The sequence below is a fragment of the Danio rerio genome, chromosome 6 (assembly GCF_052040795.2).
Source record: "Danio rerio strain M-AB ecotype USA chromosome 6, GRCz13ab, whole genome shotgun sequence".
Classification (NCBI taxonomy): Eukaryota; Metazoa; Chordata; class Actinopteri; order Cypriniformes; family Danionidae; genus Danio; species Danio rerio.
In genome coordinates this window covers 17307150-17327730 of record NC_141026.1, presented here as the reverse complement: position 1 = coordinate 17327730, position 20581 = coordinate 17307150, and the positions used below count along the sequence as shown (strand labels likewise).

Sequence of the window (20581 nt, the reverse complement as noted above, 5' to 3'; positions counted from 1 at the left end):
CCAAAGGGGAACCTAGTGCCTTAGAGAGCAGAGGGTTAAATATTTATACTAATGGTGGTAGTATAGACTAGTGAAATAAATGACAACACTTTTTTCAGTTATTAAAAGTGTAATAAAGTCTAAATGTTTGCCCCTTGACTTTTTAAATTTCTTCAGATTAAATAAAGTATACATATATTACCTTATTTTTTTGATATATCATTAATTTATTCATAAATTTTTTTTTAACTATGTCTCTTTATTAATCTGGGGTCGCCACAGCAGAATGAACCACCAATTTATCCAGCATATGTTTTACGCAGCGGAAGCCCTTCCAGCCGCAACCTATCACTGAGCAATGGTATGTCATTACATTAAAAAATTATAAGTACCCTTGGAGCAGGGCTATTCAATTGGCAGCCTTCAAAGCAATTTGTTCCTTCCCACCAAATAGTGTGACCAAGACATCAAAAATAAATTTAGTTCAGTCAAAAAACTGCCTTTATAGTAAAGAAGTGACTTACGGTTTCCAATACAGCACACTCTGCAGTTGAAGGCTGTGCAGAGAGCGAGTCAAGTGACATTAAGTCAGTGGCGTGGGCAGCCGAAAACATTTGGATATGTTTGTAGAAATGGACTTTTGTACAATGCACTGATATCGTTAATAGGGATGCAATGATTAGCCGTTTTCACTATTAACCGCGTTTTAATTCATCATAGTTAATTACTTGTAAAGGCTTCTCAATGCTGTGTTTCTGTTGCACGGAACAAAACTGCTTCAACTAAACAAAGTTATGCAAACTGTGTGCTTATTTAAAGTTCCAAGCTTATACCAAGGCTAATACATACACACATTGGATTAACTATAGCAGCAGGCCGTTTATTGTGTCTTTTCTGCACTCAAGTTTAATATTTCCAATGGAGACATGCGCATATTGGGAGCGATGCATGGACTGCTCGCAAGCAGATCGACACACTCGTGCCCTCCAGGCGCACACAGTAGAAATTCTCACGCTGTTGTGGTGAGAGTTGTGCGTGGCTTTTAGTGCAATGTAATTGCAAGATATGTTAAACAAATCATTAGAAAAGTTATTATGAACGCAGATAATAGCAACAATTCATTTAAATGCTTAGCTAATATAACGCTTTAATTAACACTAGACAAATACTATTTTTAATTTATTCATTAATTTAGTCATTGTTCTGTCATGTATTTTTTTATTGTCAAATTATCACTCATGTTTAAATCAAAAACATTTCCAATTATTTTTTAAGTCCAAAGACTATTGTTTTTTTTTATTAATATTTTGTGTTGTATTTGGTTACTGAGCAGCAATAAACAACACTTTGATATACAAGCAGTTTTCTTGTGATTTTTCTTAACTAGTAGTGTTTTAAATTTAATAAATGCATTATAATGGTGATAACCATGAAACCATGATTATACTTCAGACTATAAACCCACAACCAAAATCTATAATCGTTGCATCCCTAATTGTTACTCAGTTCAAAACATAACATATGAATGTGTTTGAATGTAGAAGCCTACTTGAGCAATACAACTGATTTTGTTGTGCCAATGTGGGTGTCAAAAATACAGCATATGGGTTCTTATATTGCTATTGTGTCATCACTTATATTGCAGGTCATATCTCTCCGACCCCTTATTTGGGATGCATTTTTTTATGAACTGGCCACCATGACAAAGTAATTGAACAGCCCTGCCTTAGAGAAAAAAAACTTAGTGTAATTTCAAACTACAGACTACGTAAGTCCTTATAAAACAGATAAGTTACATTATAAGTTGATCTCTCATTTTTGTATGTTGTAGTGCTGTATTTATACCATAGTAATCTGCTAGTGTTTGCTTTACTTTTTCTGGGTTTGCTGACTTTTTCTGGGTTACTTATTGTGATCTCCTGATTGAAACAGAAATCCTGGGAAATCTCTGTAGACTGATGGCATTTCATGCCAATCAGCCTTATAATCTTAAAATGTGGAAGAAAGTAGTTCCTTATACAAAAGGATTTTGAGACTCTCTGTGTTTGATTTTCTTTTTTTATATACACGATTATCGAACCGTTGTATAAACGCAATATCACATGAGTAGCAGACAGTGTGGATTGGCTGTATATTGTCACTGGTTGCATGCTACGGCACGCACCACCACTTCCCTGCAGTGCTGATATACAGCCACATCGCACTGCTATATACTGTAGATCAGGGGTCTCAAACTCGCGGCCCGCGGGCCATTTGCGGCCCTCAGTGCAATATTTTGTGGCCCGCGCCGACCGCTGTACACTGACAGAATCAGCTCTCCCCGCTCCGCTGATTCTATCCGTACACAGCGGTCACTGGCATTCCCCGCCCGCCGTGTAAACAAAGGGGCGGGGATGCCGGTGACGTCACCACGCACCCCACTCCTTTGTTAGACGCTGTGACGGGCGGGAAGTGTTAGGAGGGAACTTGCGCCGGCCAGAACCAAGGTAAGCTGTTTCCGCCCCTGCCTGCCACTTAGCTACCTATCTGCAGCCTGCCACTTACCTAGCTACAGCCTGCATCTTATATATATTATAGGTAGATACAGATTGGTACAGACTGATGTGACTGGAGTGGGGTTTGGGTGTTTTATTTATACATATATACGCCTTTTTTTTAGGTGAGGGAATGGAAGTTTTGAGTGAGTTCCCCCAAGCCATACTGAGGGTCTCAACTGCTTCCGCTCTAAAGCCAAATGTGGTTCAGATTTGTGAGAAGAAGCGCTGTCAAGTCTCTGGCAGCTAGGAGTAGGCAAAAGATGCCATGTTCAGAAGAACTGTTCATAATCTTCACTCAATGTTCTATTAATGTTCAGGACACTTCATGTTCAGAAGAAATAATGAAAACTGTTAATAATGACATTTGAGGACTTTTTTTTTGTGTGAAATCCCTTTTGCGGCCCAGCCTCACCCAGACTTTGCCTCCTGCGGCCCCCAGGTAAATTGAGTTTGAGACCCCTGCTGTAGATAGATAGATAGATTGACATTGGTCGCATATGCGCCCGAAAATTAATCTATGCGACCTCATAATATATATGGGAGCATTAGTGCGACTGCAGATAATGGTTGTAGTTCGACCTGTTTTGATTTTTTTGTAAAAACGTGCTGAATCGCTCTTCCCTGCCGCTATATTGGTTCATATTAGCTGTCATTCACTCAAGGTATTCCGCTGTCAGATGACCAGCTTTTATGACCACGGAAAATGCAAACGGCTGAAGAGTAAAGACTTAAAGCACGCAGGTTTGCAAACCCCACCTAAAGTTGAGGCGCAGATGAAAGCGATCATGACACGTCACATGGTGAATAATGATCCGCCAGCTGAGATCAATCGAGTACGCGCTTCTTGGAGAAGGTGCCCGAATCTCCATGCGTTGCATTCACTGCGTGTTTAGCGCAAATGTCCGCTAAAAGTCAAATCTAATACTGTACATATCATCGCCAAAGAAGCTCGCCTTTACTAAGTTTACACTGAAACTGCGGCTCATAACAAAGACCGGTATTGCGCCGATGGTTAGCGCAAGAGTCCTGCTCTGCCTGCGCATAAATTGGGTCGGCTGACTCGCCTGCTTTCCACTAACACAGAAAAATGAAGATCAGCTCAGACTGAACCTTTAAATTGACACAAACTGAAACCAAAACTTTTAAAGAGTGATAGTGAGACTTACTTTCTTTTGTCTATTCTTTTTGAGGTGTATATTATTTTTATATTTATTTACTGATGACTGCTTTGCAGCTTTCATCATTGAATTGAATGATTTATTATAATCTTTTGTTTGTTTTGTAGCAGAAATATTATTTATTAAATTGACATGCATAAATAAACAGCAGTACAAAATAAATATTTCTTACTGCAATGCTTCATTTTTGTTTGATGCAAACTAAACAATTATTTTTCATAAATTAACAGACTTTTTATAGCAGATAACCTACATTCATGCACATTCAAGGCAGTATCATAATGAGAAATGGAATTCATTGTTACTATTATTGTCATTTTTTTATCATTATTAATATTCTATGGCCTAATGATTAGACATTCATTTTGGAATTATTGCACACAAATATCAATGTCTTTGCAGCATTAGTTAGATAGTTGTTTCTGGTTTTTGTCAGTCCTATTAAATGTTGTTTTAAAATACAATAAATCCCTTAAAAAACAATTTGCAGCGGTGCTCATTCATTTTTGGTGGATGCTCCTAAATTTTTTCTGGTGCTCCTAAAATTTTTTTGGTGCTCCTAAATATTTGAAGTTGGGAGCACCGGTGCTACCAAGTAAGAAAGTTAATTTCGAGCCCTGCATGCGATTATTCGTATGTTTGATAAAACTATGAAACTTTTAATATTTTCTATTGATTTCCCTATTAGTAACTGATGCTTTTATTCAAAGTATTGTATTTGTCAATACATACAGTTTAAAGGGGTCTTGTTTTTGCTAAATGTATGTCTCATTGTGTTTGTATGTGTGTGTGAGAAGAGGACTTTGTTATATGCACTAAAGAAAGCTAAAAAGCTCAAAAGGACCTCTTTTATCACATGTAATATTCCCTTTCCATGTCTAACATGAATGCTATATTCTTTAAACAAAGAATTCTTTGCTAATGTCAGCTTTTTAGACCTTGGCACACTAGATGGCATTTATTATAATATTTGGGTGAAGTTTTATTTCCTGCTTTTGAGGAATCCTACATTAGCAAATAGAAGTATTTAAGTCTTTCAGAAACCTATAAAGGTCTTTTGTAATGCGTGTCTGAGCAAGAGAAAATTATTTTTTTTGATGACATGTCATTGCAAGTTTTCTTTCTGTCATAACTTATTGTAGTCCTAAGTACCAACTGTATTTCACTGGCCATTGTATATTGGTATATTGGTATATTTTGTATTAGTATATTGGTGGCCTTAATGACCCTAAATTACCTGCCTCATTTCTCAAAAAACAACAACAAACATCTTTAGTAGTTTTATCTGCACATATTTTTGTGCAGCGTTACTTGTTAATTGTTTAGGTGAAATTTATATTGTTATACATTTATTTTTTTAATGTGTAAGACTCTATAACTTGTATGCAAGTTGTGGTTATGTGCTGTAGAATGTACAGGCTATATATAATAATATATTTGTCTGTTGTATTGTTTAAATACTCTATTTAAGGACCACAGTGCAGTTTCTAATTGTCATCCTATTGCATACGTTGCCACTATTCTTCAAACAAATGTAGTTTACCCATTTGACAACAATAAGATTTTAATCTTTTAAAATAATACAATTAGAGGTGATCACTTATTCCTTCACTAAGTACAGATCACAATAAGTGTGTTGTTTAATTACATAGAAAATGATTTCACCCATTATATTAAGTCTATTTTAATTGAGTTTTTAAAGTAGAACGCTTTCATCAAAATATATGCAAGGTGTTGGATAGGAGGTTCTCCGGCAGGTTTTCCAGAGAGAGTTGACTCATGCTTGATTTATTTTAAAATCATTTGCTACTTCTGTGGAATTTCTTTCCCACATGTCTGAAGACTGATGAAAATATTTGAATGCAAAATATTTGTTTCACAAAACATGTCACTTGTCAATTTATTATTATTATTATTGTCCCACCAGAATTACACTGCCCTATTTTTGAGTTATTTGAAGTAATGTTTTGCTTCTGTCTGGCAGTTTGATGCAAAGCTTATTCTAAAATCATTTGTTTTTTTTTACTTTGTTTTTGTTTTTTAAAACATTATTTGTTAGAATATGGGGATGAAATGCAATTATTTCAGAAAACTAAAATAAATTTAAATACGTTTTATATACACATGCATACATGAAACCTGAATAGATCTGCACTCATTGGTCACTTTATTAGGTATAGCAACTCAATGCATTAAGGCATGTCGACATGGTCAAGACGATCTGCGGCAGTTTAAACCGAGCATCAGAATGTGGAAGAAAGGTGATTTAAGTGACTAGTTTAAACATGGTTGTTGGTGCCAGATGGGCTGGTCTGAGTATTTCAGATATCGACACCGAAACTGCTGAAAGCACAACCATTCTTAGGGTTTACAGAGAATGGTCGGAAAAAGAGAAAATATCCAGTAAGCGGCAGTTTTGTGGGTGCAAATGCCTTGTTTATGAGGTCAGAGGAGAATGGCCAGACTGGTTTGCGCTGATAGGAAGGCAACAGTAACTCAAGTAACTACTCGATACAATCGAGGTATGCTGAAGAGCATCTCTGAACACACAGCATGTCCAACCTTGAGGCGGATGAGCTACAGCAGCAAAAGATCACACCGGGTGACTCTTCTGTCAGCTAAGAACAGGATACTGAGGCTACAATTCGCACAGGCTCAGCAAAATTGGACAATAAAAAACGTAGCCTGGTCCTTTGAGTCTTGATTTCCACTGCAACATTTGGATGGTAGCATCAGAATTTGGCATCAACAACATAAAAGCATGGATCCATCCTGCCTTGTATATGGTTCAGGCTGTTGCTAGTGGTGTAATGGTGTGGGGGATATTTTCTTGGGACACTTTGGGCACATTAGTACCAATCGAGCATCGTGTCAACTCCACAGCCTAACTGAGTATTGCAGCTGACCATGTCCATCGTTTTATGACCACAGTGTGCCGATCTTCTGACGGCTACTTCAAGCAGGAGAACACACCATGTCAAAAGGCTTGAATCATCTCAGACTGATTTGTTTAACATGACTGTACTCAAATGGCCTCCAGTCACCAGAAATCAATCCAATAGAGCACCTTTAGGATGTGGTGGAACGGTTGCAAGTGACAAATCTGCAGCAACTGTGCGATGCGATCATACTAATATGGACAATAATATCTGAGAAATATTTCCAGAACCATGTTGAATCTATGCCACAAAGTGTTAAGGCAGTTCTGAAGGCAAAATTGGGTCCAACCCAGTACTAAGGTGTACCTGATAAAATGGCCGGTAAGTGTATGTTGCATGATGCAATTTGTGTTGAATTGTACATTTTTGAGTATGTAGAATTTGTTCAAATCATCTGAAATGAATCAAATCATCTTGGAGGCATCTTTCGCCTGAACAAGGTTTAATGCTCTATCTGTAATTACAGTCCATGACTTTTTATGGTCAGATGGGCTTATAAAAAACAACTTCATTCATTCCTGTTGTTCCAAATAAGCCCACTAAGATAAAACCACACTAAATCTAATATAAAAAGCATTAACTGAATTATTCTTTGTTCAGAACTGATCCCTTTCATTTATGATCTCTACCTTGCCAGGGAACAGAAAAATAGCGGACAATTAAAGACTAGATTAAAGAAGCATTTCACCTCAAATCCAATTTTAAAACTCTAATCCATATTTGTACAATCTGGTCAGCAGTTCTTTATAATATTTGATTAATATATATCAAACCTGAACTGTTTATTTAGTCAAATATGAAACTTTCTGTACATATACCTTCTTTAAAGCTTGACAATAAAGCTCGACTTGACTTGACTTTATTGGGAGGCAGTTCACATATTTATAAGGAAAACAGAAAATCTGTATTTGGGTAAGTTTAATAGCCAGAGCAGAAAAAAGGTTGTTTGATTTAAGGTAAAGCTGGGGATTGAGTTACACAACCACTTCAGCTTCAGCACTGTAATTTTCACATTCATTATAGTCGCATTACTGGATGTGATCTGTCAAGTAGGGATTATAGTTGATCAGATTCTCAACACTTCAGAATTTGTGGATTCATTGCAGTCATTTTATTTAATGCCTGTGACTGTTGGTTATTAAGTTAACTTTAACAAATATTAGTTGTATTTAATTATTTCTACAATGAAGACTAGACAGTGTTATTTTATATTTTGGTAAAATTTTTGCACATGCTTGTAATTAGTTTATTATTTGACGTGAATTTATTTAGTAAAAATTGTAAACAAACTACAGACATGGCAGACGTGCGAGACCAACCCTCAAGATGCCTCTGTATAGTCGTTTGAACAACTGTTAATTAATATCTAGGAATCTGGAAAATATTTAAATCTCATTTTCAGAGTTCCAATTCATCTGCAACAACAATGTGAAGGTGTTTGGACATTAATTTCTGACTGCATAATTTTGCAAACATTTGAGGAGATCTCTCTGCATAAAAGTCTTGTAAATGGCTGATTAACCTCCTGCTGCATCTCCAATAAGGCAGCTGATTAAATATTAAAGGAATGTGTATGATGTGTCGAGATGATTGACAAGGGACATAACTACTGAACGGTCTGTTATTGGGGAAGTTGTATGTCACCAAGCTTGCATACTCTTCTGTTACACGCTAAAATGTATGTACTTTATCTTCACAAAAATAAGCACATACTTTTAGGATGTAGTATACATATACGATTTGAGCAGTATAGGCTCATTCTGAAAAAGTAGCCCTATATACATTTCTGGAGATCACGAATTATGTAGCCAGAAGTACATATGGCTGCATTTTGTCTTTAAAACGAATGCTACGGGGTGGTATGACACCCCTTTTGCGCTAGCAGCTGACCACTTACCTCTGTATGGATTACTTTCCCACTGTTACCAGTTTGTCCAGTTGCTTGCAGCATACATCGGTGGACTTGAGAGGAGAGGAGTTGACCGCAATGACTGGGTTTGAGTTTGGCGAAGAACGGTTAGAGTAGGTATGACAAGCAAAAGGCAAAAGCCAAAAAAAAAAAAAAACAGTAAAAAAACAGGGTAAAAATGTGTTAGAAACCGAAAACGTGGTAAAAATCAGGGGGCTTTTCTTTTTCTGGATTGCTTTTAAAACTGTCATTGGATTTAGGGAAGCAGATGGGCAGTAGTCAATCTGTACTTTTTAAAACATCGGTTGGGTGTAGGGAAATAGGAGGGTGGGTTAGTCAAACAGTCAGTCAGTCAACAGCGGCCTCTGGTGGTTTTGCTTGAGAAGAGCAGGCGAGAGTGGCACTCACGAGAGAAATTTGAGATCTGAAAAATAATACAGAGCGGCCTCTTGTGGATTTGCAAAAACGGCAAAAAACATGCCTCCTGGGACATACTGTATTTGGTGCTCTTCAGAAATGTATATAGGGCTACGTTTTCAGACTGAGCCTATAGGTCGGATTTGAGATGAAGCAATAGTTTCATTAAATATTGATATTGTACACGCATTAGGTAAGCAATATCAAAAGTGTGAAAAGGAAAATGGGTGCTACTTGAATAAGCTATATTTGTATTAAAATAATTAGCTATATAAAATATTTTGAAGAGGCTACTGTTTTTGAAAACATATTTATTAAAGAAACAATATCGTCATTGTTGTGTGAGGATGTGTGTGGTTTTACCTGTAGTGGACATGATCTAACACCGAAAGTCCAATGGTAGGGCAGGGCGATTTGGCGTAAAATCAATATCTTTATTAATTGGACATTTTAACTTGATTACGAATAATTATTTTATTTACTTATTTATTGTTGACAATGTTTGTACAGTAAATATGCATTTTACTTTGGCTAAGCTGCCCTTGTTGATCAGTTGTTTCAGTGTTCAAGTTGTCCATGCTCGACATATTGATAGAATAATGTTAAGTAACAGAGCAGGGTTACATTGACTTCAGATGGGGTAGGGAAAGTAATCTGAAAAAATTGACCTGGAAAATTAAATCGATTATGAGTTCTAAATATCGATTTTGAGCACTTTTCAATTAATCGCCCAGGCCTATCCAATGGTTTATTGAAACAGCCAAACTGTTACAATTTTACTCCTTAAAAATAGGGTAAAATTTGACAGATTTTATTGTTTTTGGTAATTAACATGAATTTACATCTGTATCCCAAACAAAACTACTGTCCCATACTAACTGGAAACTTCTGAAAGATAAATTCATTTGATCACCAGCTCTGTCAGTGTCATCATAGTGTCCTATTAATAAAGAGTAAAAGTAATAATGACGAGTAAAAATAAGTAATAATGATTAAACCATAATTAAATATCTGGTTTTAGCAAATTTCACTTTTAAGAGCAAAGCCCTATAAAAAAGATCGCCCTTTTTAACTTTTAAAGGATTGACATTGATTGATATACACAAATTATTATATTAATGATGAATCATTTACTAATAATTTTGGGCCATATCACTCAGCCTTTAATTAATGCTTTTTGTGTTTGTGTATTTAAAGTCGTATATTGAGCATAGCAGAAGTGCCCCAGCACCTTCAGGCCCTCATTCTCCAGAAATTGCTCATCTTTCTGGTCAGGGCAGCAGACAGCAACCAAAAACAATAGCAGCGCTCTGATTCAGATCTTAGGGAGGCAAAAAATAGCCACGAGAGCAGTGGCCTTCCTGCTGCTAACAGTGCTGCTTCCCCCATTAATGTCTCCAGGGGTGTGATGTCACTTCCCCATCATTGATCGCTCTGTTGTGGCTCAAGTGGATGTCCTCCAGCTGCAACCTGTCCCGGCGGCTTTGCTGTCACTCACGTTGTCTTGCTCACATTATAGGCCAATGGATTATTTCTCAGATGCTTTAACATTATTGTGGATTTTTCATATTCAATTTTAATCCCATGAAGTCAAGAAGAGTTCAGATTTGTTCAGTATTTATTGAGAATTGTGTGGTGTAACAAGTAAAAATGTATAGAGTTAACTTAATATTTTACATAAATAGAACATATTGCTATTATCACTTAAATAAGTGTTTACGCATCTTAATGATAATAATTTATTAATTATTAAAAATCAATAATTGTATGGAATCATGCCAGCATGACAGGTCTATTCTTACATTAAAAGTTTAAAGAAGTTCAAATATTAATAAGCAATGAAACAGATTTGTGTGCTTATAAAATGATTTAAAATAGCGATAATTAATTATTTTGATTAAAATGATGTATAACAAATTATTTTAATAATTAGAAAGATATACAGAGACAAGCTACAAAGTTTAAAACCGATTCAAACTAGGAATATACGTTTTCCTTAGTGTTTTTAAAATAGGATTCTCACTGATCCATTAACTTCATTACAATTCAGCTCTGCATTAGAGCTTTCTACTTTGCATTATCTATTTTATTTCAGATTTTTTTCCAGCCTTTAGTCTTATGAATCAATAAGCTCCACCTTTGTGGGGAACTGGGAACTTAAATGTGTTTTAGTCTGCCTTGTTTCCACTCTGTTGATTTTTCACTGGAATTCCCCCTCAGTCTTTTTTTCTAAACATCACTTGGCTTTAATATAATTGTACTTTTTCATCTGTTGTACATTTAAAAATAACATTCTGGCTAAGAGGCATTGTTAAAAAGAAGAAAATATGCCTTGTCTCCTTCAATTCTGGAATTCCCATAATGGGAGAGTCTCTGTTGTAGGGCTGCATGATATTGAAAAAACTGACATTGCAATATTTTCATTTACAGCGATTGTGTATATTGAGATATAAATGCAATTTCAATAGATAACTTGAATAGCTTGTAAAGAATTTATACTTTTAGTCATCATTGTGTGAGGTTCGTGGTTTTCACCTGTGGTTGACATGATCTGACAGTCCAGTGGTTTATTGAAACAGTCACTGTTACAATTTTACCCCTTAAAAAAGGTTGTTAAAATGGTTTGTACAAATTTTACTAATAAGATCCGAAACCTGGCTTAAAAAGATCAACCTCTTAACTTTTAAACTATTGACATGGATTGATACAAAAATTTCTATATTAATTATGAATAATTATTAAGAATTTTTGGCCATATCATTCAGCCTTTAATTAATGTAGGCTTTTTGTGTTTGTGTATTTAAAGTTGTACAATATCTTGAGCATAGCAGAAGTACCCCAGCACTTTCTGGCTGCATGATATTGAAACTAACTGACATTGCAAATTTGTTTTACAACAATATATATTGCGATATAAATGCAATTTCACTAGATGACTTGAATAGATTGTAAAGAGTTTAGAATTTTAGATCGCTCTGGGATTGATTTCTGTAGCGGAGTGTATCTGCATAAAATATAGGCTAATTTTAAAAATGACAAACAAAGTAAAATACAGCAGAAAAAATTCTAATAAAAAATGATTTATGATTTTCTGGAGAGTCAAACAGGATCCCAAAACAGAAATAAAATAATCACTGTATAATGATAAAAATGGCAATAACAACAAAACAGTATTGTTTTCATCGAGTAAATAATTATATAATGTACACTTCGGGCCCCATCATACACCTGGTGCAATATGGCGCAAGACGTATGGCTTGATTTGTTGCTATTTTCAGACCAGCTCAACAGTAATTTTCACGTTTTGTGCCACGTTGTTTAAATAGCAAATGTGTTCCGGTCTGAAAAGGAGGTGTATTAAGTCGCATTGTTGGTGCTTTGCTATATTGGGAAACTGAAATAGACCATGCCATTGACCAACTAAAAGCTGGTCTAAAGTCTAGTGCAGAGCGCGTTAGTTATAAGCCTATGCAGGTCTAAAACATTTACACATTGCTTAATACACACAGGATGTACAGCAATAAAGTATTAAAATAAAGAAAAAATAATGACAAAATAAAGGATTAATTTTACAAAAATTATTGATTATTAAATTAAAAACCACTACCTCATGCCTTCTTCACATCGAGAGGCTTCTTTTGTTTATGCATGACAAGTTGTATGATGTTAATATTATTAGCAGTATTGTTTATTAAATGCATATTTATATTTGTTTTAATAAAAACAAGTTTAGATTTGACCACCTGTCAGTTTTGGAGACGTATGTATCACCATGGGGCATAAGAATAGGATGCGCATTTTAATATAACTCAGTTTTTTGGACTCATTCGGTTATACTTGTTCATTTTTACGTTTTACGTGCTGGAAATTAGAACTGAACTTACAAATAAAATAAAAAGAAGGGAAGCATTTGCTTTTTTCACTTACAAAGTCCAACCATGTAATAGCAAATGCGCCATGACGTGACACAATTGACTCTTAAAGGGAAAGGGAGATGAAATTCTGATTGGTTTAATGCACGTTATGCTCAAAACACACCCATAACTCATTAAGAGAATAAGCACAACCCTGTTAGTCCATCAGCGGGGGCGCAAAGCGTTTTTTTTTTTGTCCTTAAAATTGCAGAAGTTTGTTTGGACATGTCTTCCATTCTTTTGCGCCATGCGCTTTAGACTTTGCGCTTAGATCGTTAAAATAGAGACTTTTTATCTTTAATTTAATCTTTTTCAATTACTGTGCCCAAAAAGCTTAAATTAGCTTGAAATGCTACATAGTGACATTCCTTAAAACACACGCAAATATAAAACCTTCATTCTAAAGTTAAAATTTATTCCTATGACTTTATGTTGTTAACTGTAATGTTAGGGCAGCTATAATTCAGACTACATTGAAGATCCCTGCGATGTAACTATTGCGGATTTGCACATTGCGATATCGATGCTGAAACGATATATTGTGCAGCCCTACTCTGTTGTGTCCCATATAATATTATAACTAAATTGTTGAGTCATTTATAACTGCCTGGGAGTGCTGGGACACTTTTTGTACTGACTTGGGCATCATTTGTTTATGCAGTAGTGGTTTGTGGGAAAGCCTTAGTCAGATTATGAAGCGCTCCAGCTGCACACTTACTGAGCCTGCTCTAATTTCACCTAAACAGCGATAACTGTGTTACCTGGTTTTTAAAATGAAACGTTTGTGTCCACAATCTACAGGCCATCTGCATCCACCCAACCCCTCCCCATTCTTGTAAGGAAAACTGCAACGGATTAGCCGAGCCTGTGTCTGTACAACTTAGGGTTACCGCCTTACAATGGGTAAAGCTCACTGGCTGAATTGGCATTGAAAGTGGAAGTCTTGCATCAATAAGAGGCACTGCTCCCATCTGGCCCCCGTTTAGAAAGGAAGAGGGAAATCAATGGCACTTTCCTTCAGGACCGTCCTCTTGTATTAGGTCACCATCTGCCAGTTCTAGACCCCGCTTTCAGTGTTAGTGGAGTAATTAATGACTTCTGCTGCACCTCAAGAGTCTGTGCTAACATAGCCTGCGAGCGTCGACCCAGATCTCTGCATGGTTTGTGTACATGAACTACTTGGTATGTCTGACTTAAGTTCAGCCTTCCAGAAGTCTGTGAGACTGGACCATTTTTATAGTCTGGATTGGACTCTGTTATTTTTGTTAGGGCTGTGCGATTTGGGGAAATATCTAATTGTTTTTTTTTGGACAGATATAGCAATTTCAGTTTGATTTGTGATTTAATTTTGTAGTCAAGCTTCAGCTCAATCTGTAACGTAGTTCAGTATCGAAGTGTTGGTTAAAAAGAGGAACTGAAAAAATATGAAATAACTCCAACTTTTATTTAAATTTGTTTATAAATATTCAGAAATCAAATACTAATTTTTCTTTAGAACAAACAGTAATGAGTTATGGAGTTAGTTATCTCCTGGTGCCTTTGTGATGTTTTTTTATATGGTGTAACAGCCGCAAACATCTCTGAAATTGTACTTTGCTGTTGCTTGCTACTAGATTGAGTGTCACTGGCAATACTTTTAGCTGACTTTTTATCAAGACGCTCTTCATTCAGCTGCCTGTGATGCTTTTTTTAAGTGCTGGTTGTTGTATTTCCTCATGCTGTGGCAATAATTCTGCGACAGCTCTTACAAATGACCTGTTTTTATTTGGTGTCTGTGACTTCCAAATATTGAAATCAAAATATTCCTATATTACTGACATGCTGTTTTTCTTTAATGTTAATTCGTCTATTAATGCTTCTGAAGTGGCAAATGCCATTATCCCACTTGTCCACGCTTTTCTGTTTGTTTCATTCATTGTAGTCGTTTTGCATAGTTTGGTCGCACAATTTTGATTGGGGCAAAAATGAAAGTGAGCTAATTTAATTGGTTTGTTCTGGGTGGGGGAAATTATATTATACATGGTGTATATATTTTCTATTGCAGCCTCTTGCGATTTATTTAATTGCAACATTTCAAATTGCGATTCGATTTCGATTAATCGCACGGCCTTAATTCCTGTGATGCAAAAATTTATTAAATATTGGATGAATACATCAAATGTTAATTACTGTCAAAAGTACCGACTTCAATACCAATTTAATTTGAAATACAAAAATGTGCTACACCAACGATTCCTTCTAGCATTGAGCACCTTTGAGTGGATTCTTAGTTTTTTTATTTTTTATTTTGAATCCAAATTGGAAAAGTTGAATGCGTTTTGCCTGTAAAAATGCAAAAATCAAAATAGAAGTTTTAGAAAATGGCAAAACCGAGAACTAGTGTCTTTGAAAAGATGTCATGAGTGTGCATAGTATGTGTTTAAGGGATTTGAACCTGCTCTCATAGTTCAGATCAGTCATGATTAGGCCCACACGAATCTGTGCACAGAATTCTGCAGATTTCCGCAGATTTTAAACCCATCATTGATTCTGTTTATTTACTTTCGTAAATGTGTGTAAATTTGTATTTATTCAGTTTTTAAACTCATTTTAGTAATATTACTGACTAATATGAAAATATTCATATGATTGATTTACAAAACGGTTTGTAAAGTAATGTTTTCTTTTTTTTAATAGAGATATTTTATAAGAGACTGGTTTTGTTTACCAAATAAAGTGGATCTAATTGGATTTGCATTGTAAACATTAAATAAAAGTTTAAAACCGATTATATTTTATTTAATATATTAAGTTTTTAGTTATGATTGTCCTATAATCACTCCTATAATCAAATCAGCAGATTTTTAACAAACTTCTGCACAGAAATGCCCACTTCAATTCGACATTTTGTTGCATCACAGTGCATTGATGATGCTTTCCATATACAATTTAATATTCTATATGTTATTTAAGCACTTTTAATTACTTGCGCTTGCCTCCCTCACAATAGTATGCTACCGTGACGTAGCGCATATGATGTAAATTATGTCATTATATAATAACCAGTTATGATCCATTACTGAACCAATACTGAATCCTCAACTTCTGCATTATGGTGCAATCAATTTGATACCCCTAATGTGTTTAGGGAGGTGTAGATTAATGGCATGTGCTAATAATACATTGTTGAAAAAAATGCAAAAATGCTGCGTTACCAGGCCAGTGCCAATGCCAGGCCATTGTTTACATCATCACTTCTCTACAGGTTTACTAACAAGTTGACAGTGCCAAACATGGCCTGGTATACGTAATGCATAGTTTTTGGACATTTTTTTCCAAGGTATAAACACGGATTGTTTTAAAACCATTGTCGTGTGAATGAAATTTTTTTGTTTAAAACGCAATTGAAACCTTTTTACAATTTTGGTTACATCATTAATGTGTAAAGGTATAGCTTTAAACACCGCTGATTAGCCATTGTGTTCACATGTTCAACAGATGTGTCTGTGAGCATCCATCCATATCGGAGGCATCCGATTGACAGATTTGATAGATGTGACTTTAAATGCTCCTGTGTCTGTGCATCTTTGCAAGCGCTCGATAAAGAGCTTGAAGTAATGATTATACTGCTGTTTAATCATGAATTACTACTTATATAATGTAAAAGATTATATTTCCTTAAGATATGTTTATAGTGTGTATATTTATATATACAGTTGAGTAAGAATTATTAAACCGCCTGAATTAATAGCCCCCCTGTTTATTTATTTTTTCGCCCAATTTTTGTTTAACGGAGATAAGTTTTTATTTATTTATTTTTTACTAATTTCTAAACACAATAGTTTAATAACTCATTTTTAATAACTGATTAATTTTATCTTTGCCACGATGACAGTAAATAATATTTGACTAGATATTTTTCAAGACACCTATACAGCTTAAAAGCTTAACTAGGTAAATTATTTTAACTAGGCAGGTTAGGGTATTAGACAAGGTATTGTATAATGATGGTTTGTTCTTTAGTTTATTGAAAAAAATATAGCTTAAAGGGGCTAATAATATTGACCCTAAAATGATTTTAAAAAATTAAACTGCTTTTATTCTTGCCGAAATAAAACAAAAAAGACTTTCTCCAGAAGAAAAAGTATTATCAGACATACTGTGAAAATTTCCTTGCTCTGGTAAACATAATTTGGGAAATATTTAAAAAAGAAAAAAAGATCAAAGAGGGGCTAATAATTCTGACTTGTGCATACATACATAAAGTAAAATATTGACATATATTGTTTATAATAATTATAATAACAATTTTTGTTGTATATATTTTAAATATGAATATAAAAACATTCTATAAATCAATATACATATTTATACTTGGATGTTTGTATTTATATATACATAATAAATATACACAGTACACACAAAGTATGTAAAGCAGATTTATTTTGTGTTTGATTAGTAATGATTCATTTTATAAAGTTTTAGATGATTCTTTTAGCCAATTACAGACATATCTGTTAAGCATATGAAAGTGAACCAGTTGTAAAAACATTTATTACTTAACCATTTATTATCAGATAAATATAAACAAACATCTTTTCTTAAATTGAATTATATGTTCAAACCAAACCAAATTTAAATGAAAAATAATTTCTTGCGGGCTAGCGGAAATAAAATATTTAAGCTAAAGCTAATTTTATTTCAGTTCACATATTTTTATGTTACAAAAAACAAACAAACATAGCTTAGAAATATTCAATGTTTAGATAATCATAGTGATCTTTCACTGGAGTGGTTTGATTGCTTTTAAATGATACATTTTCTTTTTGCAGTTTTAGACATTCATTGTAATAACCAAACAGTAAAAGCATTCTTCAAATGCTCTTTTTTCGCGGTTTAAAAAAAAAACTGAGTTTTTGAATTCTGAGTAAACGATGACTGAGTAGACTGCTCCTTAAAGTTTCATAAACCTCATGTGAACCCTACAGCATGGTCATAAAGGACAGTAATAATTCACAGAGTGACACAGATTTCCTTGTAAAGTTAAGACTCATTCATGCTTTTTCAGTTGCCTCATGGATGTTCATTCAGTGAGCCATAGAAATTAGTGTTAAGTTGCACATTATTACATTGTATTACTGATTATCATTGTTTAATATTATATAACTTCGTGCACCCATGGCTCAAAACCCACCCCTTACAATTAAATGATTTTGTTACATATGTTTTTGTTCAAGTGCACACCTACTTGGAACAACTCTCAACCTATTTTTGAGAAATATGCCTTATTTTTTAAGTAATATTTTAAGGTTGAATACCCTCTTCTGGTTTAGTCATAAGTTGTTCAGCATGACATTAAAACCACCAGAAGGTAAAGACCTGAATCCCTGTCTTAATGAATGATTCATTGGATAATTTATTCAAATGATTCATTCAGAGCAGCTGATTTATTCAGAAATGAAGCAAATAAATTTTTTAGGAATTGATCATTGAATTACTGATGCAAAGTATTCCTTTAAAAGTGGATTCATTCAGGAACAAAACTCTGCCGCTCTGATGTACGCAAACAAGCAACATTTAGCTCTCCCTCGTAAAGCCAATACAGAAGCAACTGAAACTGCAATTTATCGATTTGCATTTGGGGGCTGGCTCTAGGGACTACAGATGGTCACTGACATAAGAACAATTCTTAGTGGCTCAAAGTATTACAACAATGTTTTTTAGGCAACTAAACATTTTATTAAAATAGTATACAACCAAGCACATGTGACTCCTGTGTTCTAACCACAAGTAATGAAGTATTGAGCATTTTGATCGGCTTGTGGGATATTACTTAACCCAGGGGTTTCCAAACTTGGTTCTGGAGGGCCGGTGTCCTGGAGAGTTTAGCTCCAACCCTAATCAAACACACCTTAACCAGCTAATCAAGCTCCTACTATATATACTAAAAACTTCCTGGCAGGGGTATTGAACCAAGTTGGAGCTAAACTCAGCAGGACACCGGCCCTCCAGGACCGAGTTTGAACACCCCTGACTTAACCCTTGAATATCTCAAAATGTATAAAAAAAACAATAACCCTACAATAATATGTTTCTAACCTAAATTATGCAGTCTTTTAAATACACTTCATCACACAGTAAATGCTTTTAAACTCTACTTTTACTTTTAAATTTTTAAAGTTTGTGAGTCCAAATTATTAGCCCCCTTTAAGAAATGGATGTATTTTTTTAGATTGTCTACAGAACAAACCAGCATTATACAGTGGTTTGCCTAATTAACCTTACTTGCCTAGTTTACGTAATTAACCTATTTAAAGTCTGGTTTATACTTTTGCTTCGAGCAGACGTGTATGGTCTGGCACAGCCTTTGTGCGGTTTCATAGCCCTTGCTTTGGCCGACGCTGACGCCCACCTCTTAAAAAATGTAATTACATGTTGCAACAATGTGTATCGCAAGCTCTGTGATTGGTCGGGTTGGTAGCGGTGACAAGTGTAAGGGTGGTGCTGAGAGCCGTGGGTCTGATGGAGCGATTGTTTAAGTGTCGAGTCCTGTGAAGAAGCTCCAGATGGAAATTTTTGTTTTGAATTTACCTTATGATTAAAGTTGTTGGTTCCCGCTTCAGAATGAGCGAGTTTGAGCTACTTGTACATTTAAGGTAGCATTCAGAAAAAAACAAAAACCCCTGATGAAACTCAACATAGAGAAGCATAAAACCCCACTGCCAGCTATTTTTTTTTTTTTTTGAAAGTGTTATTGCAGAGCAACACAAACAGCACGCGGAAGTATAAATGCACGACTACGCTCAAGGCATGCGGTGTGGGTCATGGAGATTGTGTGATACAGAAGAATACACAAGCCTAAATGAAGTATAAATGTTACTTTAAACTGAATACTTGTATCTTAGAAAAAATGTCTAGTAAATATAATGTACTGTCCTTATGGCAAAGATAAAAGAAATCAGTTATTAGAAATTAGTTATTAAAACTATTATGTTTAGAAATGTGTTTAAATTCTTATTTTCTTTAAACAGAAATTGGGGCAAAAATATAGAGGAGAGGGCTAATAATTCTGACTTTTACTGTATTTAATAATGTTAGCATACTTATCATTAAAACTACAATTGTTAATCATTTCATAATTAATGAAATCACAATTAATCTTCACTACATCTTATCTTGTCTGCGCTCTAATCCTCCACCTAACCCGTCTCTTTACAGACAACGTTTTTCCAAAGAATGTTTTAAATGTCAAGGCTCATTCTAGTGACCTACAGAGGTCATGCTCTTGTCTCGGCGTGTTTCTGGCATCTGGATTACAAAGGTGAGGGAACTGAGTTCAGTAAACAGAATGTAAATAATGTAACGTGAGGCAGAAACCTGCGCTAATCCCCCTTGTCCGCAGTTAGAGATGTAGCCTGATTCTGGAAAATTCACCAGAGCTGTTTTGTCAGCTGCTCCCCTGGCATCGGAATATAGAATTTCTATTTAGGCCGTTTAGTGGACAAGTTGGCACTGAGAAGGATGAGTGTGCAAAACACACACACACACTCACACAGTGCTCAGGTGTTCTGGGGTTGCCATGGTGCCTCCGCTGGCTGGTTCGGTGGAAAGCTGGGCTAATTAACCCCTGTGGATGCAACTGCCTGCGGGCGGCCGTGGTTCTAGGTCATCCCTGCTGACTGGGAATTGCACCAAACTCCTCAGACCTCCTTTTACCTCATCTTTCACT

General features: G+C 35.2%; 1 protein-coding gene and 1 long non-coding RNA gene across 8 annotated transcripts in view; both read left to right on the top strand.

The window, feature by feature from the left end:
* The window catches only part of agap1 (ArfGAP with GTPase domain, ankyrin repeat and PH domain 1), a 351020-nt gene that overhangs the window by 22493 nt on the left and 307946 nt on the right, over positions 1-20581 (top strand). The gene's annotated exons all lie outside the window — the stretch shown is intronic.
* Positions 92-9012, top strand: LOC141386214 (uncharacterized). Its single transcript, XR_015493403.1, has 3 exons — positions 92-2205; positions 2956-3085; positions 4275-9012. It is a non-coding gene; the product is annotated as an uncharacterized LOC141386214 (long non-coding RNA).